General features: G+C 52.5%; 1 long non-coding RNA gene across 1 annotated transcript in view; it reads left to right on the top strand.

Annotated features, from left to right (window-relative positions):
• Positions 1 to 7817: 7817 nt before the first annotated feature.
• The window catches only part of LOC139045315 (uncharacterized), a 78660-nt gene continuing 59768 nt past the window's right edge, over positions 7818 to 26709 (top strand). The window contains exons 1-2 of the long non-coding RNA XR_011503406.1: positions 7818 to 7932; positions 9435 to 9678. This is a non-coding gene — a long non-coding RNA (uncharacterized lncRNA). The remainder of the gene's footprint in view (positions 7933 to 9434; positions 9679 to 26709) is intronic.

Below are 26709 nucleotides of genomic sequence, written 5' to 3'. Positions count from 1 at the left end.
GTGAGGGTGGGGTTTGCCCAGAGTCAGTCAGCCAGATGCCAGATGTAAAGCTGGAGCCTGCAGCCTCTATGCACTTGCATCGATAATTAAAGCATTCAGCTAGATATTTTGAGGAAACTGAAAACCCAGCATCTCCCCTTGTACCCTCGGGAAATCTCAGTGTCGTCTGGACTGTGGATGCTTCTGAATCCTCCTTCCTTCCCAGAGGCAGGATGGGAGGAAAATCGAGATGGAGATGTGGGAGAGCAGACAATTATCAAGACAAATCAGCGATGAAATAGGTCGCCCTTAGGTCAACCAGGTGCTGGCGGACATCCAGAGGAGTGTGAGCGAGCAAGAGAGTCTTCCGGTCGTCCCATTCTGGGTTGCCACTCTGGGTTCCCAGGCTGAAGAAGGCGGCAGAATCCTTCCTCCAGGCCGTGAAGAAGGTTGGGCACCAGCTTGGCGGCAGGAAAGGGGTCGAGGGGAGTGGTCAGAGTTCACAGTAAATCGCTGCTTTGGCCTTCAGTTTTCCCAGGCAGGAGCATCTTTCTCTCCCTGCTTCTATGAGTCTTGTTGGAGAATCTGCAGCCACTCTGCGCATCTGGCTACTCCAAGCCCTACTTCCCGGCCCCCCCCCCCTCCCCTCCCGACTCTAGACCTTTAACACAGTGGAGAATAGATGAAGAAAATCCGGGCCCTCTAGGCCCGAAGCTTCCCTGGCTGGAGCTATTCATTCCAGGTCCGGATGTGCTGGCCGATCTTTGGGGCTTTAGGGGTAGGGGTTGGGGGGTGGTGCAGGCCAGCGACTGCATCTGCTGGGCTTCAGCATAGGGGCTCTGGGTTATTCTTAGCCCTGGAAGGTATCAGAGTTTGATGCTCTTTCCTCCTCCCTCTCGGTCTTCATTTTAGCACCCACCCCGAAGATGATTAATTATCTAATACTGGGGGTAGAAAAGGGGAGGAGGGGAGAGGATTCCTGATTCTAGCCAGGGTGCTGACTCTCTGGGACATTGGGCTGGTACTGCTCGCCCTCAGTGAGCCTCAGTTTCTCTGTCTGAGAAATGGAGCTGGAATCTGTTAGCCTGGACTCGCCTCCTGGGTCTGGGGTCAGTGACTTCTCCCAGCTCCCCTCTCCAGTCTGTTGAAGCATTCTCCACCTTCCCTTGGCTGTCCCTCTGCAGTGAGGATGCAGGATGCAGGATGGGACAGTGCTGGCCTACCACAGGTTGGCTGGGACTCCGGAGACACAGCCCAGGTGGCCGTCTCAGGGCTTCCACTTCGAACAGGAGCTGAGTGGAGGGGGCTTGGCTCCCTCCTTTCTGGATCCAAGGGGCTTCCCCCTAGGACCCTGAGATTTCTCCTCCCCTGGCAGGGCCATGGAGGGGTGACAAAGTCTCCATGGACACCCTGGTCCTTCGGTTCTGCATGAACCTGTCTCCTTGGTGGAGGGTGGGAAATGAGAGTGAGGTGAATCCCCACCTGGCAGCCTGCCGGTTGTGTCTCTGCCCTGGTGCCCTGGCACTGGGATGGGGGGCCTGGGGTAGGAGGCCAGCCCCCAGTGTGAGAGGGAGCCTCTGCCACAGCGCCCTTTGACTCCTGTCTCTGTTCACCCTGACCCCTCTCCGTTTCTGGGAAGCCCTGGGGAGTGTTGGAGTGTTTAGCCCGAGGTGAGAGAGGCAGGACACTCCCTGGGAGCTGGAGAACGAACCTGTGCACGTGGTGGTCGTGGTGTGGGGAGAACAGTCCCAAAGCCGGAGCGGGGAAGGGGCTCGGCTCTGCCTCCTTCCCCCGGGGTCCGCAGTCCCAGGCCAAACTGGAGAACTTCAGATTTTGTGGGGTCGGAGCGGGAGCTACCCAAACCCTGGGGGGGCCGGACCGCCGCTCTTGGAGACAAGTCCGCACCGTGGGTGTTGGCTGACAGAGGCTCCGGGGACTGGGGAGGGGCTGGAGGGGAAGGACCGAGCTCTGTCGTCGCTCCCCCTGGAGCTGGGGCTGGAGTTTCCCGACTTGTCTCCTCAGCGCCTGCATCTAGGATTCTCCCTCTCCGATGCGCTCGCGCACCCAGCTGTGTTCTGCGAGCAGAAGGAGCCCCAAAGATGCGTGAAAAGAATGTTCCGAAGCAGAAGCAATTCCTGAAGGGCGAGGCGCGGGACCTGAGTGGCGAGGCTCCCTGCCCGAGCCTGAGAGGAGCGAGGTTCCTGAAACCCGCCCCACCCGCATCGCGAGCGCCGGCGGGGCCCAGCCACCTGGGGGCGCCGCTGGCCCCGGAGTACCCGGAGCTTAGGTGGCGCTGACTGAGGCGACACCGCCCTGGTCAAACCCTCCGTTAGAGGCTCACTCTGCAAACCAGGACGCTCTGGCCCCAAAGCGGGCAGACCCTACACTAAAGGGAAGACCCTGTGCCAATGGGGCGACCCAGCTCTGAGCAGGCCCGACCGTGCGCTAAGAGGCAGGACCCTGAACTGACCGCGGCGGATCCCTGCTCAGGACACGTGCTTGGGCTGACCGCGGTGGCCCTGTGCTCTCGGTCTCAAGGCTTACCTGCACAGATTAGGGGCTGAGGCTGTCCAGTCCTTGTTGTGGATTCCCTAGCTCTGACTCCCAAGCAGGCTCCCCACCCCCGCACTGGTCGTTGCTCCATCCCTCTCCCCTCTGGCCCTTTAGGGCAGTTCTGAGACAGAGGTCCTTTGAAGAGAAGCCTGGACACACCCTGCAGCTCTGGGACAAGGAGTTTACAACGTCAAGAAGGTGGCTGAGGGTGGGGAGGGAGGCTTCCTGAAGGAACCTGAGTCTGTGGAGGCTGGGGCATCTTTGGGGTGGGGCTGTGAGTGCCTTGCTGTGTCTATGTTCCCACCCCAGCCACAGGCCTTGCTCCACCCCTCCACCTCCATGCACATTGGCAACTCTATCTTGGGGCAACTCCATCCTCTCTTGGGCCCAGTGTCCCTCTCTGTGAAATGAAATGAGCTCATCACCAGGCTGTCCCTCAGATCTCTTTGCCCAGGATGGCAGCTGGCACAAAAAATAGCTGTTCATTAAAAGAATGATTCTAGGAGTTTAAGAGTCTATCCTTTGATGAACCCAAGAGCCAGTGATTCTGATTGTCCCTTCTCTCCCTTTCTATCTGGTTCACTCCCAGCTCAGATGTCACCGCCTCCAGGAAGCTGTCTCTTGCCTCTGCCCCCACCTCGCCCAAACCTGGGGTTAGATCCTGTCCTTGGTGCTTTTAAAGAATGTGTTGGGGTGTATTATTTTCTGCTTACCACTCTACCTCCCTCACCAGACTGGGAGCTCCCTGAGGGCAAGAGTTGGATCTGATGCACTACTGTGTTCTCGGTGCAAGGCCTGGCACGTGAGTGAATGAACGCACCATGTGTGTGGAACTGCTCCAAAAGTGGGTCGCATTGCCCAAGGACAAGTGGAGTTAATATTATTCAGAAGTTTGACCCTTAATAGAGCAATAATGGTCTCTGGCGCCCAGCATGGTTGGGAAGAGGGAGGAGGGACCCCAGTGTCCAGGGCAGGGCCTGAGCCCCAGTGTAGCAAGATAACCTGAAGGAAGAGAGGGGACGGGGCCTTTACTCATGTTCAGTTCTTCTCCATTCTCGTCTCCATTCCAAGGGAGCTGGGGCTGGCAGGCACCTCTGAAGGCAAAGGAGGAGGCCAGAGAGACGCTTCCCCACCATCCCCACTCTCCACTGTGCAGCGGCTGTCCAGGGAGCAGGCCTGTGCTTCCAGAGCTGCGCAGAGAAGACAAGTGCTCCCTGCCCAAGGGCACAGGCTCCCAGGGCTTGTTGGAGGTGGGCAGGGTGGGAAGAAGAGAGAGTGGGCAGAGGGAGTGGCTTTCCAGGTGTGGGACAGAGGCTAACTCAGCTGGGACCACAAGAGGTATCTTTCAAGGGGGTTTCAAGACTCATCTTCTTTTTAACTCCTTCGTGACTTCTAGTCTCATCTGGCTACCCGAACTACAGAGACCTAGAGGATAAAATATATGGGTTGGAAACTCAGACTGGGCAGAAATAATCTCAGAGAAGGGGACTTGAGGCCCCAGTGTGGGAAAGCACTAGGTTCTCCCCCAGCACCTCCCTGGATCACTAATTTTCCTTAAACATGCATCCTCTGTGTGGACCTGAACCAGGCTGAGGTCATAGAGCTGAATTGGACAGGCAGGTCCCTGACCACCGAGTCCTTCCCATGCGGCAGGCATTCACTGGCCCTCCTGTGGCTGGGCATCACTGGACTAGGCGCACTGTAGGGGTGGGGGGAGGTTGGGTGACAGGAGGGGAATTTATCCAACTTCCTACCCCTGTGGAAGCTCGGAGTCTGAAGTTGCCAGCTCTTGGTACTTCAGGTCAGGGGCAATGAGGTCTGTGAGGGGAGAGCAGGCACAGGAGACTTCCTGGAGGAAGTGGCGTTTGATCTGAGCCTTGAAGGTTTGGGCGAATTTGGACAGTAGAAGGTTGGGTGTGAGGGGAGGGCATCCAGGGCATTCCATCCTTTATGAACAAAGGCATTTGAGAGAGCCAGGGTGAGTCCAGAGTTAACTTAAGCTAAGAAGTCTACCCTGCACTCCTCCTGTAGCCACAAGGACTCCCCTCTGTATAATAAACAGTCCCCAAAGTCTTAGTAGTTTAACAAATAAAGATTATTTTTCATCCATCTCATAATCCAAATGTCAGATCAGTGGTGGTGGCAGTGTGAGGTACTTTGCTCCCCACAGTCACTCAGAGACCCAGGTCCTTTTGTCTGGGGGCTCCATCATTCTCTAGGGGAGGAGTTCTTATCTTTTCTTGTGCCCTGCACCCCCTTGGGCAGGCTAGTGAAGCCTATGGACCCCCAAGAATAAAGATTTTTTTCAAAATCCAATTTGCAGGACTATAAAAGAAATCAATTATATTGAAATTCAAGTATCAAAATATTTTTAAAGTTTTGTGATAGTATGTGTGAGAAAACAATAGAATACATTTCTGATATAATAATAATATAACAAATTAAAAAATAGCCATGGGATTAACAGTACAATTGCAGAATGTTTTCCTCATAAATGACCTTTTGATATTTCTGCAACAACTTAACATGATATAGAAAAGTACCTGCGATTTCTACAAGTGGAAAAACGACAGCTTTGAGGAATATTACCGTGGTTTGTTGCTTCCCTTCATAATTGAATAAAATGCTGAATTTCAGTTTAGAGTTTTGTAAAAAGAAAGATAAAATTTTTCCCATCCAAATTTCCGGAGCTCCCACGTAACAGATCCTATTATTGACCACTGGGGGTTGTGGACCCCGGTCCTTGGCTCCTGGCATCCTCTGCTGCATCTTCTAAACCCAGTGGAGGAGGAGAGAGAATGGAGGATTCTGGGAGAGATGTTTTTAAAGGGCCGGGTCTGCAGGTGGCAAATACCACGTCTGACCGCTTCCCTTAGCCAGAACCAAGTCACATGGCTCCACTTAGCTGCAAGGGAGACTGGGAAATATCATCTAGCTGTATGTGCAGGAGGAAAAGGAACAGCGAGAGGAATAAGTTCACATATGCCATCCTTCTATTCCTGGGTGAAGTCACCTGAAACCAAACATAGCAGATGCTTAGAAAATAAACATTGACTTGAACATCTGAATCAACGATCTTCTTTCCCTGGAGGTTTCTTGCTCCTTATTGCCTCTGTCTTCATTCCTCTATCCACCCATCTGTCCTTCAGTCAGTCTGTCATGCTTTTGCCCTCTCAGTCAACTCAAGTCCTTTGTGGGATGAGGCAGGACACATAAGCATACAAAAGTATTAATAATAAAATCTTGAGGTTGGCCTGTCTACCCTGAGTCTCATGACTTCTCCCCTACTGGCAATCTCCATCCATGAGGAGGCTCCCAGACTGCCCTAGGAAGCATTTCCACCCCTGTTGTCTTATTTAGTCCTCACAGGGCCTTGAGATGGGCATGTGTAGCCATGATGTTCTGGAAGAGACTTGGTAAAGTCTCATGGCTGCTGCAGGGTTGCACTGTCAACGGCAGCATCAGGACTGATCTCCTGACTCCATGGGTCCACGTGCTCCCTTCCCCCCGGGGGCTATGAGGTCTTCTTTCCCCCTGTGTCCTGTTCCTCCTTGGGCCTCCGGTCGGGTCCTGTTGCAGGGTCGGCTGAGGGAGGTGTGCTCGCCTCTCCCCCTGCTCTGCACATTCCAGGCCCCAGGGAGGAGGCCCGAGGACTGGCAGCAGTTTAGACGTGCACAGGGCAGGGCCTGCTTTTCACCAGGGCTTGCCGAGGCTGCAGGAGAGACTGCAGTCCTGAGTCCTTTTATCCCCTCTTGCTGCAAGAGAGCTCCTGTCTCTCATCTCTCAGCACAGCCGGGGTCTCCCTCGGGCCTCGTCTTCTTATCCATCCTTCTCAGACATCCTTTTTTCGCTCCACCCACCTCCATCCCTCGTCTGTCTCCCTCTCTTTCCTCCTTTATCTCTCTGACCTATCTCTGTGTCCAGGCTGCATCTCCTCATCTGGGACAGGCCCAGACCTCCATATGCAGGCGGCTCTGCAGGGCGCCTTCTGGCCTCAGGCTCACTCTGTGGCCACCACTCCATGGAGCCTCCTGGGCCCCCTGCCTCAGCACCTCCAGGAAGGGGGCTAAGGCTGATCCCTGTCTTCACAGACCTGGTGACCCTGGAGGGCCCCGGAGAGGCTGGCAACCTGTGTCTTCCTCAGACGCTCCGCTGCCAACTTCTGCTGCTCTGAGCCACTTCCTCGGTGACTAGGGGTGAGCACCTGTTCCCGCATCTCTTCTCCTCTGGCCTGATGCGCCCCAGTTTCTTCCTCTGCCCTCATGACCCTCACCCCCTCTTATCCCCTGCTCCCTCACCTCTTTTAGAACTGCTCCCCACCATTGCTACATTAATGGCGGGGTGGCATGGGCATCTGGTTTCTGATGTGGTTGCTCTTGGCTAGTTATGCAGAGGGCAGCCCTACTTTGCAAAGACTCCTGGGGAGAGGGCGGGGTCTGCTCTGTACAAATGGACACAGAGAGGAGCATGCTAGTTAGTGTGTGAGCACATGCACACCCCTCAACCCCAGCCCCACCCCACTGCACACACAGACCCAAACACACAGATGTCGAGTCAGAGGTCTAGGTACACATGCCAGGATGAACATCTTCAGACATATGCAGAAATAGAGGGAACAGCACAATGAACTCCTTACACACCCACCCCTTCAATAAAACAAAGATCAGATACAGGTACATCCAAGTGACAGCTTTAGCTCAAGTCAGCATTTAGCACAAGTCAGAGAAGAAATATATTTAGTACTTTTCTGTCTACACTAGTGCAGAGATGAGTGCGTAGATAATTGCCCCATAAATGGTTATGTGGGGAGAGCATATTCCGTGGACGTAGATATGGGCTGGGCGTGACTAGCAATCACTCACTTGTGCATTCTGCTTTACACAGAGGATCCTCAGCTATTGTCTTTGTGGCGTCTTGTGTGTTGATGACAAGAGGTGTGTGAACTGGGTGGGTTGGGAGTCTGTGATTCATATCATGAGTGTTGGTAGGTGTGTCCTGAACAGAGAGCTGGGGGCATTTTGTGATGGTCGTTGTGTGTATAAAGAGGTGTCTGTCTGTGATGGTGAATTTGGCATGTGTGCCCATGTGTGCACGCCTGGGGCCAGCAGGAGAGGTGTGCAAGCGGCAGGAGCAGCCGAGAGGCAGCCAGCCCGGCTCTTGGGAGAGACACTCATGTGTGAAGAGCTCAGCTCTCGAAAGCGGCTGTTTAACAACTTGAGCATCAAATTATAGCCCACGTGGCCAGAGGTGTCAGCGGTCGCTGGTTGCTGTAAATACTTCAGTGCAATTGACAACAGCTTTTGGAGGGCTAAGTGAGATGAGGAGGGGGCGGTGGTGGGGGCAGCGCCTCCTGCAGGGACCCTTTGCCCTACAGTCCCGTCTCTGCTGGATCTAGTGCTGGTAAGGAGCGGGTATGGGGCGCCGAGCAGTGGGTCTGTAATGGGCTGGGCTTCAGAGCTAGGCTGGTTTGAATAAATCATCATTTACAGCTGGGTCACCTTGGGCAAATGATTTACCTACTCTGTGCCTCAGTTTCTCTAACTGAAAAAAGACAACCAGCGGAGATTGTAATACCTCGTGAGATCTTTGTGAGGAATTATAGGAACGTCTTTTGTCAGAAAGCACTTGTTGTGGTAATACAGACATTCGCTTTTACCGCCTTGTGCAGGATAATGCACGGGCATTAACACGGCGCCTCTCACATAGGAAGCCCTCGATAAACGTTAGCTCATGTCGTTAGCCTCTTGCTATTGTCTTCATAAGCCTAGACCCATAGCTGGAGATCCCACAGCCCTTCCAAATGTGCACGGAAAAAAGGCTTCCCAGAGGGCAGCCACTGGGTCTTTGTGGGTTTTCAGAGAAGATGTTTTTAGTCTCCAGTCTTTCAGAGCATCCTGCTGGACAGGATCTGAGAGAGTCTGTCCAGGGCGCTCTCTCTGTGGATCTGCCTGCCTTCATTAGAGCCTGGGCTGCTGTGTTCTTGAAAAGTCATGTGCAAATGGGTTTCTGCAAACTCAATCCCGTTTAAAATGCACTCGCAGGACTGAGGGCTTAAGGGGACCCTGCGGTGAATTCTTTTGTAAAGCCAAGACTCTCCTGAATGTATCTATTTTGTATTAGGATTTCTTGAGTGCCTACTATGTGCGAAGTACTCAACATCTCTTATTTAATTATAGCCTCATGACAAGCCTGTGGGGGATGACATCCTGATTTTCCAGAAGAAATAGATGCACAGAGAGTACCACAGTCCTACCCACAGTCACCCAGCCAGAGTGTGGTGGAGCTCTGGGATCTTGACTCCGCTCCTGCGAAAGCTCCTGCTCTTTCTGCTGTGCCTCCCTCTGCTCTGGTCTGCCTTCCTCCCTCTTCCCTCTCTTCCCTCCTTCCTTTCCTTCTTTTTTCTGCAATCACACAAGAATCTTTATTTTGCGTATACTACAAAGAGAGTAGTTTTAAGCCTAGGGTAATCAACAGTCTCGTAAACCGCAAAGACTTCAACAGTATTTAAAAAGTAGGAGCAGTAGCTGTAACTAGCCTCTGAATTTTTGAGAACACTCGTTAAAAACTTTTTCTTATGGACATTTTCAAGCATATGCAGAAGTAGTTGGCTTCCTCCTGCACCGTGTTAAGTGTTTCCTGATCAGATCCACTCGAGGAAGGAGGTTCCTAGCGGGATGGAAGGGACCAACTTCTCCGGCAGCCCCAGTCCCCAGGGCCCAAGTCACTTAATGGTCGCCAGACTATTTGCTGTCTTTTGTAAGGATGTGATGAGTCTGTCTGCTCCTCCTCCTAAAGCTAATAATCATTTATTAGTTAATAGTAATAACCATGACCTTCTACAGTTTTCCATTCTCCAGAAGGACCTCTTAATGTTCATGTGAGTGGTCCTGATTCTCTTCCAGTTACTGGCTTTTGCATGTTGAGCTCAGCCGTGAGAAGTCCTGCCTGTGGTGATGGCGTCTGGGACAGGGGCTGGGCTGGAAGCAGCAGCAGAGAGTTCTTCCATCTCGAGGACGCCTCGGCTTCCAGGGGTGTTCCACTTTCTGCACAACATCTGGACCTCTGGTCGCAGGTCTGTTGGACGAGTCTTGAGCACTCTCTGCGTGTAGATATGGGAGTGTGCCAAGCACAAGTCTGCTGAGGGAGGTGAGTCCTTGGACCACGAGACCTGCCCTTCTGATGTGGGATCAAGTGCTCTGGCACCTGGGGCAGTGGCTTCTGAAGCGATTGGCTGAGTAGAGCAGATCAGCCGCAGCGTGGCAGGTGGCTGCCCATGCACACCCGCCGGCAGCTGCCTGGGTGGTCATTTTGTGGGATCATCACAGGAGCGTCTGGTGGGCTGGCGGCAACGGTAGACCACCACTTCACTCAGCGGCAAAGCCGTCTCTCTTCCTGCCAGCTCACACGCCCACCCGCCCTGTTTAACACAGGGCTGGGCAGTAACTGCCCCTAAGGAGCTCACACCCCAGGAAAGCTGAACAGTTTCTCCCAGAATTTTGAGACACGATTGTATCTCGGACTGGATCTTCTTTATCTTTGTGAGGTCTTGCCCCGTCCTCAGAGCTTGTCATAATTACAGAATTTGGTTTAGCCTTCGCCTCCTTTTAAATTGACTCTGCAGTGAGCACTGACTCACCCTGACCCGGCCATTTTCTCGCTGGGTTTCCTCAGTCCTACCAAATTATCTTTGAATGACAGTTGTTAATGAAAAATTTCATTGTTTCAAGTTCTGAACAATTTTGAGGGCAGTAAATGGCAGGATGGTTTTTGCTGGTTGAAGCTGTGTCTGTTCGCCATGTTGTGTTCTGCCTGTCAAGCAACCCCCTTCCAAACTATTAAAAAGATTTTGAGGGGGCCGGCCCTGGGGCCGAGCGGTTAAGTTCACGGCTCTGCTTTGGCGGCCCAGGGTTTTGCCTGTTCGGATCCTGTGTGCGGACTTGGCACTACTCATCAGGCCATGCTGAGGCGGCGTCCCACATAGCACAACCAGAGGCACTCACAACTAGAATATACAGCTGTGTACTGGGGGGCTTTGGGGAGAAGAAGAAGAAGAAAATATCGAACAACTACCCAAGATACCAATTTTGAGCAAAATAAGAAAATTAAAAATGATCTGACTTTAACCACAAGAATGATGCTGCTCAGCACAGACTTTTAGATCCGTGCAATTAACTGAGACATTTAAGGCACAATTGCAACATCAGATGGGCCCCAAAAACATCATGGCTCCACTGATATGCTTCTGCCCCTTGCTACTACAGGGCATGTGTCAAACATCATGGTCTTCGTATGGTACACAGGGGTAAGTGGGAGGGGATTGTGGTCAGAGGCCCCAGGGCTGTGGGGACCAGGGATCACACCCACTGTGTAAGTGCCATGATGAGATTCAGCACAGGGCTGCCCACAGAGAGGGTCCCCCTAAACCAGCGGGGAGTAAGTTTAGAGGAAGGAGTGATTGCATCTGAACAGGGGGATTCTGGAAGGTTCCCTAGAGGAGCTGAGTTGAAGGCCTTAAAAATTTAAGAGACTCTCCATAAGTGGTGATGGAAGGGAGAGATAGACGTTATTATTGAGCACTGTTGGGTGATGGTGGCAGCACCCCAGAGAGAGGGGACATGAGCACAGAAGGACCAGGGAAGTCTTTTCACCATGTGCAATTGTTGAATGACTTTGTAACAAGTATTTTGAGAACAGGGACCCCACCCGCCTTATTGGTTACGGTATCCCAGCACTGCTGGGCACAGTAGGTCCTAGTCAGGTGCTGTCTCCAGCAGGGATGGTAGATTTGGATCCAGGGAGAGAAGAAAGGAGGGCTTTCCTGGAGGGGAAGCAGTGTGGGCAAAGGCACAGAGGTAGGAAAGCATGAAACATGTGTTGAGATCAATGAGGAGCCTGGTGTGTCTGGAAAAAAGGGCTCATGCCAGTGAGCTGTGGGCGATGGGGTTGGAAGGTGGGCAGGAATGCCACATTTTCCAGGTTGGGTTTGAGGCCACAACAGTAATTCCCTGCAGCCGGGCAGGGGAAAGGATTGGGCAGCGGAGGGGTTTGCTGTGTGGCCCATGGCGGGGTGGGGGTGGGTGGGCAGCAGGCTGTGACCACCTCCTTGAGTTTCTGTCCAGCTCCTCGTCTCTTCCGGTGTTATGCAACCGGGAGTTGAGGGGAGGGCCAAAATGTCTTTTTTTTTTTTTCCTATGGGCAGACAAACAGACACACAGACATCAATCCTAAGAATGATTTTTTTTCCATTTGTAGAGAGCCAGAAAAAGGCTGAAGGTATAAAGTTCAGAACTGGCAGGGCCGGAGGGCTGACAGGAGAAGGGCTGAGGATCTTTAAGTTTTCGTAAGCTGTGGCAACCGTTGGGAGCCAGGGAGAAAAAGAAAGAATTTCCATGAAGCCTCCGCGGTGGCCTGTGGAAGCCATGTGGAGTTTCTGGAGGAGGGTGTGCCCTCTCTCGGAGCCCCGCCTGTGCTGGGGGTAGGCGTCTGTGCCCATCAAATGCCTCTTTGGCCTTAGAAGATGAGGCCCTCTTGCCAGGGCTGGAGCAACCTGGTCCCGCTGTCAGAGCCCCACTCCTGGGTTCAAATCCTGCCTCCACGGCCTGTCAGCCCTGTGACCTTGAGCAAGTCATTGAACCTCTCACTGCCTCCCTTCCTTTGTCTATAAGACAGGACTAACAACATCCAGGGTTAGGATGATGACATGAGTCATACTTAGAACAATGCATGTAGTAAGTGCTCAATAAATATTAGTTATTATTATTAAGAAGATGGAGGTCAGAGAAGGAAGGGGTGTGATGAGGTTACATGCACAGGTCCAGCTGGGATTAGAATGGCTGCCTTTGGGCATTAAGAAAAGGTTAAATGACTTTCTGCGTATTCTGATTAAGAAGTCAGAGAAAAAGTATCATGTTTTTAAAGAACAATTTCTGAGAATGAGTAATTTTTTCTTAAAGTTAATGCTTAAATCTGTAGCTATCCAAAAGCTCAGGTATCTGGAATAGCGCCTTAATCAAAGGTTGCAGATAACTGAAATTTCACTGTATGTATCTTTAGATATGTGGCAGTTGGACACACATGATCATTTCAAGTTGAATGTAAGCATTGTCAATATCAGGAAGGTGTCATACAAAAGTGTGTTTGTTCTATAAAGATCGCTAGACTTGAAGACAAAAGATTTTGTCGCTCGTCACTGGCTCAGCCAGTAACTGGCTGTGTGTGTCTGGGAAAATAACCTGGTCTTCCCGGGTCTCGTCCGTAAGATGAGGATAAGAATCCGTCATCATCATTGAGACGCAACAGGTAATAGTAATAATATCTATAAAAGGGAATCCTCACAAGAAAATGCTAAACTTTTCTCAATTCCTAAGTATAATGTATTTTTTCAAACTTTGGTTTTCTCACCTTATTAAATAAGTAATTCTTAGTCACTGTAAAATGCTTAAAAAACTACCATGAGCAAAGAGAAGAAAATTAAAAATCAGTTTAATGTAATTATGTTGTATTTGGTTTCTATTGACACATCAAAAACCTGTTTACCTTTAACAGATGTACAGTAGGTGACAGTTTGCAGTTGCTTTCATTTTCGTAAGAGCCCTGTGGGGCAGACATGGCTGCGATTATTACATTTGTTTTATAGGCAAAGAAATTGAGGCCCAGAGAGGCTCCTGACTAGACTAAGGTCACACAGCTAACTTTGTTTTTTCTGGATGGAGGAGACAGGAATCTTTTCCAAATAGACAGGAGAGCTGGGGAATGTGGGCAGCCGGCATGCTGACTGGAAAGCCTGGGGAAGAGGAAGAGGGGCAGGTGGCTGAGCTGGCCCAGGACGTGCAGAAAGACACGTCAGCACGGGCTGGAGCTTGATGTGGGTGGAGCCTCCTCCCTCCAGCTGTGGGTTTGCTTTTCCAGGGCATGGTCCCTGGTCACTCCTTACCACTTCACCCTTGCTGCTGGAGAGCTCCAAGGCAGGGCAGATTTGTAGGTGGATGGAGTATATGGAAAGAAGGGGACGGGCAGGTCCATTAGGTGGCGAGATCTGGACAAGCCAAAATGTGGACAGAAAAATGTCAGGATCAATTGGTGCCTAACTGAATTTATAATTTCCCAACTCCATAGTTCCTCAGCCTCCTCTCCCTCTCACATCCAGAAAATTGCTCCTCCTCTGGTGTCCCTTTCTCAGCAAAGGCACCATTCTTCACCTAAGCTTAGGTGTCTCCTCCTCCAGGAAGCCTCCTCAGTTTACTCTGCCAAGCTCTGGTCGTGTCAGACTTGCCTGGACTGGCCCTTCTGTGTGGCCTTGGTGTAGGTGAGGTGTGTGCCCCCACTTTCACATACCCTCATCCCTCATTACACTCCTTCTTCCTCCCACCCACCTCTGGACCCAAAGGTTGCCTGAGGGTCAGACCTTTGCTGTCACTGACCGGTTATGGACTGAAGCTGTGCTGATGCCACCACCGCTCCGATTCTCCAGGACATTACCTATGTTACATATTCGATCCTGTTGTCACTCTGTTCCCTAGAGGCTGGAGTTAGCCAGGTGTGCTGATGGCTGTGCGACCTCCAGTTGAGGCAGGTACAGGGTGTCCATCCTGAGCTTCACATTTTTCAAATTTTTCAATGAAACAAAACAAGTATGTAGGCGTTCTTTGCAAATTTAAGCACTGTCTTCAAAGGTAAATTTTCACCATCACCATTACTATTGTCAATAGGATCTTTGCGTCTCCCTCAAGATGAGAAATTATCTTCTCTATCAATCTTAACTTTTCCTAGATCTGGTTATAGATGAGGAGTTTCCTCTCCCACACTTGGCTCATCCGTTCATCCGCATTCAACTCCAACCAGCCTGTCTGCTTCCTCTCCTTTCGTTCTCTCCTTTCCTCCCCTCCTTCCTTTGTTTCTTCCTTCCGTCCTTCCTTCCTCTCTCCTTTCTTCCATCATATATGCTTATCCATCCACCAGCAACCACCCATTCACCAATTTAATACAGCTGATATTTGTTAGTATGATATGCAGATAATGGATCTAATTTTCCATCCATCTGTCCATCCACCCATCCATGCATCCTTCACCATTTCCTTTCCATATCATTTCTTCACCTCACCTACCCTATTTCTCTGAGTGGCCTCCCCAATCTCCTAGCCTTCCAGTTTAGAAATGTCTCTTTGGAACTGTAGGTATTGTCTACAAAGCATCTGTAAGAACCTTTTGTGGCTCAGAGGTATTTTCTGGACTCTGCAGTTGTCCTTCCACTAGGGAGCTCCGTGGCCTGGTCTGCTCTCCTGAGTTTCAGTCTCGCTGTCCCTTCCTTGAATTCCCCCTCTCTGCCTGGCCTTTTCGTATTTCATCCATACCTTCATGCCTTGTCTCAGACCACTCCCTCTGATGCCTCACTTTGTCTGGAATGCTTTTCCCTGGTGACCTTCTATTTATCCTTCAGGACATTCAGTTCAAACAGACACCGTCTCTTCCACATCTTTCCACATCACCTTTCCCAGATGAATTAATAGTCCCCTCCTCTGTGCTCCCACAACAATTTGTGCATCTCTCTAGCATAGCACTCACCACTCTGAATTTTAATTAATTGCTTGCTTGTCTGTCTCACTGGCTAGAGGGAGCATGCTTAACCCATCACTGCATTTCTGGTACTTGGCACAGAGCTAGGCTAGCAGTAGCATCTATCTATTTATCTATCATCATTATCATGATCATCATCATCTATCTGTCATTTATCATCTATCTGTCGTCTATCATTTCTTTTCTATTATCTATCAATCATTTATCTATTTTCTATTTATCAATCATTTGTTATCTATCTATGTATCTATGCGTCTGTCTAGTTTGTTGGATGGCTGGCTAAGCCACACTGTGGGTGAATGGTCTCTGTCCCTTACCTTTGTGGTTGTGGTCTTCATTTACCTCTTCACATTCTACTCTTCCGTGAAAGCTTTGCTCAAGTACTTGCTTCATGAAATCTTCCTTGGTTTCACCACCGCAGTCAGAGTTTCCAGTCTCCATTCTACTTGTCCCAGTGCTTTGTGGGAGGAGAGATGGAAAGGGGGAGAGGGGAGAGGTCGCATGTAGAGACTGATGGGCATCTCTCCTCCCTTCCCACCTCTCCTTGGGCTCTGTCTCAGCTGTGTGTCTTTATACAAGACCCTGGCCAGCCTGGCTTGCTTGGTCCTTAGGAAGCCACTTCTCCAAGCCATGCCCTGAGTGACCCAGGCAGGCTAAGGGAGGAGCTTCAGAGGTGCCGAGACGAGGTTGGCACTTTCCAGGACAGGAGGGATGTGTTCATCTAGACAACTGCCCAAAAGGATGGGCCCAGGCTAGGGGAGTTATGTAAATCAGAAGCAAATTGAATGCAAATATTATGCAAATACACATGTGGTTCTTCTGATTGCTTCTTTCAGTGGGAGGGGCCCTTGGCAGGCCTCTTGCCTGGGTCATTGGGAACAGGATGAGCAGAGACTCCCCCCTATTCTCCCCCACCCCTCCTCCATCCTCCCACAAAGCCCATCATCTCTGTGTGTGACTGCAGCTACAGCCACCGCTTCTGTAGTGGGTGTGTGGGGCTAGGGTTTCTGATCACCCTCTCCTTAGGGGTGGGGTGGCTTGTGTCTCCCCTGTCAGACTGGGGGCTCCCTGAGGGAAAATGGAGGCAGGAAGGCTGAGGTTGGCTTATCTCGACCCTACCTAAGTCCTGTGAGGATGTGTATAGGAATACACATGGCTGTCCAGCAAGGACCAGTTTCAGGCCAGAGAAGGATCTAGATCTTTTCAGTGAGGCCAAATAGGTCCAGCTGTGTGGAGCAGGGAGGTGAGGGGGCAGGGAGCTGGACAGGGAGGAATGTCCTTGTCCCTAGAAAGAACAAGACAGATTGAGTATGCCAGAGAGCAGGAGTGATTCTGGTTACGCAGAAAGGCTGTTTTTAATGTTAGGAGGGTAAATTATAGTAAAGAAGAACAGCGGGCCAGTGGAATTTCCAATCATGACTTTTTAATACAGGATTAAAAGTTGGCCACTCCTGTATGGTTAGTGGTTCACTGGGGTAGAGGCAGCTGGATTTTGCCTTGAGTGCTCCATTCATCATTCATCATTCATCATTCATTCATTCAAGGTCTCATTGAACGCTGAGTCAGTTCCAGGCATTTTTTTGGGTGCTACATGTCACTTTGTCACTCTCGATCCCACTCTGTAATTCTGTTAAATGACTGATTTTTATGGCACAGAACCTGGTCCAAAGAGCTCCTGGGGCTTTGCTTGACTCAACATGTGAACTCACGAACTCCCTCCTTTTTTCCTTGTTTTGCTCTGAAAATGTTCAGCTCAGTTTAGCCAGCCTTTTCTGAGGACCTACTATGTACCAGGCTCCTACTAAGCCCTGGGGAGACCAGACCAAGGGTGAGAGCACCGTCAGATAAGGGGCAGACAGTGTGCCCTGCTAGAAGTCGCCCGGGGCTCTACTGGCACAGGAGTGGGGAGGACCCTGCCCCAACCTGGGCATTGGGATGGTCTTCTGAAGGAGGCGATGGCCCTGAGCTGAACCTCAAAAGGCCTGTGGGGGTTATCAAGTGAGGAGGAGGGTGGTAAGGCATTCCTGGCTGAGGGGACAGCATGTGGAAAGGCACAAAGGCAGGACGCAGCATGGAATGGGGGGAACTACAAACAGGCGAGTGTTACTAGGACGTGAAGTGTGATGGCGTGTATCAGGAGATTCCGAGGTGTCCACAGGGCCTGTCCAACCACGGAAGCTGCTTTCTCTCATTCCTCAGGCTGTTGGGGCCGCGTTGGTGTATTGACGAGGGGAGAGATTTGGTCAGACTGGGGCCTTAGCCCAGTCCCCTCAGCCACCGTGTGAAGGGTACACAGGAGGAGGAGAGGGGATGTGAGCGGTGCGTTAGGAGCCACTGCAGCGCCCCAGGCAAGGAGCTGGGTGGCCTGGGCTGGGCTGTGCTGTGAGGGTGGGAGGGAACGGATGGATTTGCGGGCTCCTTGGAGTTTGAGTTGACAGGAGTTGGGGACTGCTTGGGCGTGGGGTGTAAGGGAGAGGGAGAAGCTGGGGAGAAAGCTGGGGTTTCTGGCTGGGGCGATTGTCAGGACAGGGGGAGCCTTAGCTCAGTGCTAATGTCCTGAGCTTGAGGTATTAGTGGGCCATCTGAGGGGCTGGAGTTTGAGGCCTTATTGGGGCCTCTCTAGACTAGAGATGGCGGTTCGGGAGCAGGCGGCACAGCAGGGAGCTGGAGCGGTGAGGGGGTCTAAGGCGACGGGCCTCTGGGGTGATTCCCACCCATCCTGACCCGTCGTCTTCCGGAGCCTCCCGCAGGCTTCTGGTCATGGGAGCTGCAGCTATACCTGAGAAATCCTGTCCCTTTATACCCCGCTGTCCCCATAGCCTGGAGACTATGAGGAGGGAACCCAGGGAAGGAGGCTGGAACGAGACCTGAACTTCTTGGTTTGGAGTTTATAGCAGAATCTTGCTTGGTTTACTTCACCAAGGAAAAAAATATAGTTTTTCCCCAGGGGAGAAAGCTCAAGTCATTTCCATAAAAAGGTCCACGTCTTTCCCTGAGCCAGAAAGCAGGCTCTTTAGCAGAGCCTGGCTCACAGTCTGAGTGTAAATGAGTCAGTCCCCACTGGCTCGCTCCATAAGCCAGGGCATGTCTTTCATTAAGGGGACAATTGCTTGGCTCTAGGGCTGGGGGCTTCCAGCCAACAGGTCCATCCCCTGGCAGATTCATGATGGCCTGTGGATCTTCTCTCAGCCTGTCTCGGAGTCAGTCCGCTTTCCTTTTTCTTACTAGAAGGGACAAGAGGTGGGCTAACTGGAATGAGAGACGACGGAGGACCACCCTTTCTGATCACGCCTGGCTGCCATTGGGTGTTTCTCCAAGAATCTGGAGCTGATAAGAGCAGAGCCGTGCTGGACCAGCGCCCTTGACGTCTGTGTCATTCAGTTCTAGGAGGGTACAGAGGCCAACCCCTCATTTTACAGGGGCCCACGAGGGAAGGCTCTTCTTGAGGTCACGTGGAAAGCCAGTGACAGACCTCGGGCGCTAGAATTCTCGTCTTGGATTGAGTTTAGTTCATTGGCTTCTCAGTCCAGTGAGCATGGATCTAAGGGACAAATGGATAAATGAGATGATGGAGCCTGGGCTTCTGGGCTCAGCACTTCGTAGGCTATTTTCCCTGCAGCTGTGTCCAAACCTGCAGAATAGTTTCTTTTCCTCCTTTTTTCAAACTGGGCTGCCTGTGTGGACAGAGCCTCTGTCTGTGGGTCAGTTCTGCCGGTTCCTCAGGTCCCTGGAAGCGAGGTCCCAGAAAGGCTTTGTCATCTACAAAGGCCACTAGTGTTGGAGCTACTGTGTTGGGGTTCCCAGGTGAACCCCTGGGTCTTGGAGGAGCCTGAGTCCTGGGATGCTGAGGATGGGAGCGGATGGCTCTGAGGTCTGGGCACTGGATGGATGGAGTGCTGGGCATTTCCTGGGCCTGCTGGGTCCTCAGATTGTCCCTGGAAAAGAGGGACAGGGCCCAGACACCAGGATCCGTGGAGAAAGGAGGAAGCTGAGAGACCCGGGGCACTTTGATCCTCCCAAAGACAATTGAAAGCTGGGGACGCATGTCTGCTGGGTGCAGGACACTTACAGCCCCATGTGTCTGCTTCCCTAGCAGCTCGGCCAGGACCACTGAGTTCTTTCTGAAGGGTAACAGATGGACTATGATGAGCACCTCAGAAAGCAGTGCTAAGTCCTCACATCGTGAGCTCAGTCTGAGGCCCATGGTATCTGACTAGCTGCGAGGCCTGACAGGGCAGTGGGGCCACGATGCCGCCTAACGTCCCGTGCATCGGGGATGGCTCCTTCCATGGCGGCCTTGGGAACCTGGTGCCTTGGAACCAGGCTCGTAGCTACCCCTAGGTATTCTCATCCAGAGACATCCCAGCTACCGTAGAGTGGAAGATGGGGCCGGGCTGTGGAAGGTAGAGTGGCCTGGATCGCTGGGAATGCTGTGGTTGTGTGTGTGTGTGTGTGTGTGTGTGTGTGTGAGTGAGTGCGTGTGCATGTGTGCACGTGTGAGATAGCATGAACATGTCTCACCTCTTAGCATCTCCAAGTATTGTGTGTCGAGGTTAAAGTTAAGGGTGAAAGACCTGGAGCCAGAGTACCCAGGTTCAAGTGCTGGCTCTGCCACTTCCTAGTTGTGACCTTGGGCAAGTCACTCCACCTCTCCGTGCCTCAGTTTCCTCCTCAATAAAATGGGGATAACCTACCTTATAGGGTTGTTGTGAGGATTGAATTCATGAGAACGCTGGCATCTAGTAAGGGTCTGACAAATGCTGGCGCTCGTTTGTACTATTTTGCACAACAGCACTTCCTGTCAGTCTGTCTTATGAGTCTTGGGACTGGGGTCAGCAGCAGCTCCACACACGGTCACTGTCTTCACTGTGTTTCCTGGGAGACCTGGGTCTGAGGGAGGCTGGGTCTGGGGGCAGCGTGGTCCAGTAGAGCAAGTCCAGGCTTATGCAGCCAGGCAGACGTGGTTTCAAAGCCACGGAAAGGTGTGTGACCTTGGTTAAGTGACCTCACATCCCTGCACCTGAGTTTTCCCATCCGTACAATGGGGACAATTCTTGTCTCATAGAGAAGCTGTGAGAGTTGGATGAGAGAACAGGTGGAAGCTCCCGGCTCAATCCTGCCAGGTGGTCCCTCGAGAGAGGAACGAGGTTTTATTCCTTTTTGCTGTCGGAACTGCTACGACAGAACTGAATTTTCTCTGGACCTGTTTTTCTTTAACTGCAAGGATTGATGGCAGTGATAAGGACATCAGTAATAGTAATACCGCCTAGGTATAGTAGTTTACTGATTACACACTGTTTGTACGTATCATTGCGTGGAGTCCTCACAGCAGTCATGTGAAACCCGTGAGGTTGTCATCCCCACTCTAAGGATGAGGAGACTGAGGACCTCAAGACAAGGCCGCGGGCAGAGGGAGCGCCTTCCCAGCCCAGCAGAGCCATGGCTCACTTGGGTCTGGGGGCCTCAGTGCTCATGCAAATGGATCAGTGCTAACCGCCCTGCTAATGGGAAACGTGCAGGGCGACAGGATCTGCAGCAAAGTGGAAAGGCCCTCCGGAACAGGGAGCCAGGAGAAACCCCAACGCAATCTGGGAAGATAAGGCGCTGCCTCGGGAGCCTGCAGCAAAGTGGATGCTGATGGTGGACGCTGGGTGCTGAGCGCTGGGGTAGAGTGAGTCTGAGGGAGGCTGGGATGTGTGGAGTTAACTTGCTGCCTTGGGCCTGGAGCAGCTTAGAGAGCAGGGTCCCCCTCCTTGAGGCAGGTCCACTTGCTCAGCAGCCCAGCACAGAATTCCTGGACACCTCCTCTTTGCTTTGCTGTGTGTAGGGTCCTGGTGTCATCCAGACCCGTCTAAACCCTGCCTCCTAGGAGAAAAGTTACGTGGAGTGAGCACCTGGGCTCTAGAGCTGGATTGCCTGGGTTCATATCTCATTTCTGCCACTGACTTACTAGCTGTGTGACCTTGGGTGAGTTACTCAGCCTGTCTGTGCTGCAGTTTCCTCATCTGTAAACAGGGGATGTTGTATGTTAGTAGTCATGTTGTAATGAGGGTTAAGTGAATTAGGGTGCTTAGAAGAGTGGCCGAGACACACCAACTACAGGATAGATGGTAGATATTGTTATTATTGCTATAGAAATATAGTACAATTTGACCAAGTCCTTCCATTGCTTAAACCATTTCCATAGTGTCCCATTGCCCTCAGGCTTCAGTGCATTCCAGTCTGTGGTCTACATCTCACCCCTGCTCATCGCTCCCTGATCCACTACCCTTTGGCCACCCCAAATGACCCATGTTTTCCTGAATGTACCATACTCTTGCCTCTGGGCCTTTGCATATGCTGTTTCCTTGGCTCGGAGTTTACCTTGTAAAGGATGTACCTCCCTCCCCTCCCCTGCCACCTTTGGCTGTCACCAGGGAGGCTTTATTTCTGATGCCCGTCAGATTTTGGTGGCTGCCCCTGCATCCTCACGGCCTCTTGTGCTCCACTGTCGGAGCACTTACGGCCATCTCGTGATTGTTCAGGGTCTGTCTCCCCCACTGGGCTGGGGCACCCCTCTGTCCCCAGTGTACAGAGCAAGTCCTGACCCAGAGGAGGTCGGACAAATGTTTGTTGACTGAATCTAGAGGGAGACACAGACGAGTACACCAAGCCATCTGTGCTGAGGTCCCATCAGCTTCTATAGGAGGGACAAGGCAGTCTGAGGATGCAGTCGCTCGGTGGGCACTGGAGGGGGTGGTTGTAAGAACGGGCTCTTGAGGCAGACAGACTGCAGTTCGAAGCTTGACTCAGCTACTTGTGAGCTGTGTGACTTTGGGCAAATTGTGTCACCAGTCAGAATTCACTTTCTTCCCTGGTAAATGGGAAGAATAACAGACACTGAGCATGAAATGCAATCATGATGTAAGTGCTTTACCCCACGTGTGGCTGTTCGATGGTGACCATCTACTTCACCAGCACCATGACCCCTGCCTGAAGCTGCCTCCCACGCGTGCTGCCTGGGCAGCCACCACTGACCTGGAGGCAGCAGCCAGATGTGCGAAGCTGTACCCGGAGCTACTGAACCGTCTCTGGGGGCTGTGTCTCACCCCGTCAGCGAGGAGAAGCTGCCTGGAAACCACAGTGGAGGCAAGGGCAGTGGGTGACCAGACATCCACCTGTCGACCCTGCAGGACCCAACCATTGCCAGAGATCTCTTCTGGCATGTGGCTTCCAAGGTTTGGTCGCGTGGATTCTAGAATTTTGTCTTACTCTGTCTGGGGTTCGACACATTCTACTGTGTGATTAAAGCCATATGTGGATGGACAAATGCTAGCACGCATGCGTTCATCCATTTATTCAACATTTGTTGAGCACTTGCTCTGTGGCTGAGTTGGCGGTGCCAAGGCTGATAGGAACTGCGAGTCTGCTCTCAACTTGCTCACAGTCTGGGGGGCAGACCGAGATGGAGACAGGCAATGAAGGATCAAATTATCAGGGACTGTGAAGGGCTCGGGGATTATGGTGGCACCACCTCGGACACCGACTCCCCCACCGTTTGGGTCTCAGGTGCCATGCTCAAGGGTCTCTATGTTGAATATTACCTGGTCCTTACGAGAGCCCGGCAGATGGACGTGAGTGTCCTCCTCTGAAGTCGTTTCCTGTTGCTGCTGTAACAACTTACCACAAACTTAGGGGCTTAAAACAATACAAAATTATCATCTCACGGTTCTGGAGTCAGAAGTTGAAAACCAGTTCCCCTGGACTAGAGTCAAGGTGTGGGCAGGGCTGGTGCTTTCTGGAGGTAATGAGGGCAGAATCCATTCCCCACCACTTTAGCTTCTGCGGGCTGCCTGCATTGCTCAGCTCGTGGCCCTCTGTGTCCCTCTAGTTTGTGCTCTGTCGTCGCATATCCTGCGCTGGCCCTGACACTCCTGCCTCCCTCTTATAGGGACGCTTGTGATTACATGGGGCCACCCGGATAATCCTGGATAATGTCCCCATGTCAGAATCCTTAACTGAGTCACACCTGCAAAGTCCCTTTTACCATGTAAGGCAGCACGTGCACAGGTTCTGGGACTAGGACACGGACATCTGGGGGGTGGCGGGCGTTGTTCAGCCGGCCACAGGGTCTTACAGGTGAGAGCACTCAGTGTCACGAAGGTGGAGGGATTTGCCTACGTCGCTTACCAGTAAGTGGCCCCCTCGCCCCCCCCCACCCCCCCACCGCCCCGGTCTCAGGCCTCAAGCTCTTAACCTCAAAACAAAAAGGCTGCCGTTGGAGGTGAACCTTGAACTGGGTTTTGGAGAATGAATCAGAGTTAACAAAAGGTGTGTCAGGTAGAGGAATGGTGTGTGTGAAAGCAGAGCGGTGGCAATGCTCCGATCGGCTGGATTGCCGGTGGGGAGGGCACAGGGTGGCAGGGCCTGTGACTGGGGGAGCCCACAGAGCCAGCCAAGGTGTCTGTAGTGCAGCCCGAAAGTGTGAAGAGCCACTTGGTCGGGTCACCTGTGTGTCCCGGGTCAAACCTCCCCCTTTCTGAGCCTCGAGTTCCAGTCGAGGGAAGGGGTGGGCAGGCTCTTCTGTGTGACTAGGAGAGTCTGCCCCCTCTCCTCACCCCTCGCCCTCTGGCTGCGTGGCCTGGTCCCATCCATCCTGGGGCAGAAACAGGGCTGAATGAACTGCCCCCTCCTCGCACCCCCAGGACAGCAACGGGTTCCAAATATCAGTCTGTTGAAATAATGTTCTCCGGGCGCTGGGCCTCCCTCCCTCCCTCCCTCACATTCCTGGGCGAGCCTGCCTGTTTGGCTTGCTCGGACAAATATTGACTTTCTCTGTCCTTCTCACTCTGGGTCTGTTTAAAAGGCATCAATCTCTGCCGGAGGGTGAGCTCCCTCTCTGTAACCTGTGGCCTCTGCGGTCCTGTCCGGGCAGGGAGCGGTGGGGAGGGGCTCGCAGCCCCGGGGACATCCCTGCTTGCTTGGCTGCAATAGGGAGCCTTTTAGTGGAGCGCTGTTGCTGGTCAGGTGTTCCCGTGCGCCCCAACGGCCCGTTTACCGAGTGTCTACTATGTCTATGGCAGCGGGTCAGCCTGCGGCAGCATGGCATAGACGTGCAGACCTGGACATCTTTCTCCAGACTTCCCCATGACCAGGCAGGACAGGTGTATGACCCTCTGTCAGAGGCCCTGCTGACTCCACCTTCAAAACCTTATTCATGGGCCAGCCCCCGGTAGCCTAGTGGTTGAGTTTGGTGTGCTCTGCTTCAGTGGCCTGAGTTCAGTTCCCTAGGTGCAGACCACTTGTTGGTGGCCATGCTGTGGCAGCGGCTCACATACAAAAAGAGGAAGGTCAGCTCAGGGCGAATCTTCCTCAGGAAAAACAATAGCAAGAAAATCCTTATTCATCATCCAACCACTTCTCGGCCTCCCCGTTACTCTGCGGGTCCAAGACACCAACATCTTGCTCCTGGACTATTAAGTGAGTCTCCTGTCTGGTCCCCGCTCCTGCCCCTGTCTCTTTCAGTCTGTTCTTAACACTGGAGCCAGCAATCCATTAAAATGGCCGTCAGATCACACCACTCTCGTGCCCCCGGCCCTGCAGCGGCCTCGCAGCTGCTCAGAGAGAAATAAAATGCTTCAAAGTCCTCCGTGATCTGTTCCCGCCTTCTGCCCTGGCCTCCCCTCCTCGCTCAGCCCTGGCTGCTCTGCTCCGGCCACACTGGCCTCCTGGTTGCACCTCAGCCTGAGAAGCTTTGCCCTTACTGTTCTCTCTGCCTGGACCGGCCCCCAGGACTTGGCAGACCCCTTCCTTGCCTCTTTGTTGTTTTTGCCCGAAGGTCACCTTTGTGGTGAGCTTTTCTTGGACAGACCCCCCCCACCCCCCCAGTGTCCATGTCCCACTCCTGCTTCGCCTTCTCTGTGGCACGTCCTACATCTAACGCACTGTGTATCTTAACCATTTATTTTGTTTATTGTCTGTCTCTCCTGAGGGCAGGGGTTTCTGTTTTATTTGCAGCTGCATCGGGGCACCTGGAACAGCCAGCGCGCAGCCCAGCACAGGGCCCGACCTCCCGTGCTGGGTGAGTGTATGCTCCGCCACCTGTGGGTGAGAGTTAGCAGGCTTGTGAGTGTAACAGCTAGGATTCATTACACGCTTTCTGGGCACTTCACGTACACCAGCTCACTAAGTGCTCGCAACAACCAATCCACAAGGTGTGCTCCTGTCCCTCTGTCTTGATGAAGAAACTGAGGCACCCAGTGGTGTAGGGATTGGTCCTGACTGCCTCGCCATGCTGCGTCCAACCTGCACTGCGTGTGCCACACAATGCCAGCGGTGGGGGTGAGCTGGTGTCCTGGCCCATGATCATTCACCCCCCACCCTCCTCCCAGCCTCTCCACTGTCACCAGGACTTGCCTGTGCATGAGCTCTCAGACCCATCTTGGTCCATCCAGTCCCATGCGTTTGGCCAGGACTCTTTTCCTCTTTCAGCTCCTCCCTGTTCCCAGCCCCTCCCTCTCGGTCTCTGCCTCTGTTGCTCACGATCACTCCAGCCACCCTGCAGCCCCGAGCATCCCCTTAGACCTCATCCCTCTCCTCTCTTTTGCCCAGAGCTCCGTGGGACCAGAGCTATCCAGATTTCCCTCCCAGCTGTTAGAGCCCTGCGCCATCTGGCCCAGGAAAGTGCCCCCCTCACTCCCTTTCTCCTTTGATGAGGGCGGGCCCACCAACCCTGCAGTCCGCCAACCTCTGCATCCGGGGTGCCTTCTCCTGTGTTCTCAGTCTAGCCACCTCCCCAACCACTTTTACCTTGAAACGTTTTGAAGAACAGAGAAGTTGGAAGAATCATACAACAAACACTCTTATACCCTTTACCTGGATCCACCGTCACTGACATATTCTCTCTCCTCCTCCCTTCCTCCCCTCCTGGGTCCCTCCCTCCTTCCCTCCTCCTTGCTTATGAATCAATAACAGACCTCACCCCTTGAACTGCAGTGTGTATCTCTTTAGAAAAGGACATTTTCCTGCATAAGCACAATAAAATTGTCGCCCTAAAGTTGTAGCTTTGACACTCTATTATTATCTAATACATAGTCTAAATTCAAATTTCCCCAATTTTCTAAACAATGTTCCTGAGGACATTTTATTTCACTTGTCGTGTCGCTCCAGCCTCCTTTGATCTAGAATAGTCTCCCAGCCCTCTTTTGTTGCCGTTCACGACATGGACACTTTCAAGGAGTCCAGATCAGCTGTTCAGCGAAGTCTTCCAGGATGTGGACTTGTCCTGAGTGCGTTCTTATGGTCGGGCTGGGGTTAACGTTTTTGGCGGGAGTGCTCCCTCCCAGCCTCCAGCCACTCTCCTTCTCCCTTGGACCATCCCACCTGCACGGCTGCCCCTGCTTTGCCCTTGGCCTCACCAGTCTCGCTGGTGCCTCTCCCCTCATGCCCAGCCCCTTTCCCAGCCCCACCGGCTGGTCAGCGAGAAGTCCTGCTCTGGCGCAAGGGACTGGAACAGGTGGAGTGAGGAGACCACCCTGCCCTGCCCACTAGGAAGACACGAGGGGACCAGGGCCCTTCGCCAGGACAAGCTCAGGAGGTGACGGTTCGCTCCTCAGATGGTTTTAG

This window comes from Equus asinus, chromosome 5, assembly GCF_041296235.1.
Source record: "Equus asinus isolate D_3611 breed Donkey chromosome 5, EquAss-T2T_v2, whole genome shotgun sequence".
Taxonomy (NCBI): Eukaryota; Metazoa; Chordata; class Mammalia; order Perissodactyla; family Equidae; genus Equus; species Equus asinus.
The sequence above is the reverse complement of the archived record's forward strand: the minus strand, read 5'-3'. Positions and strand labels throughout refer to the sequence as shown.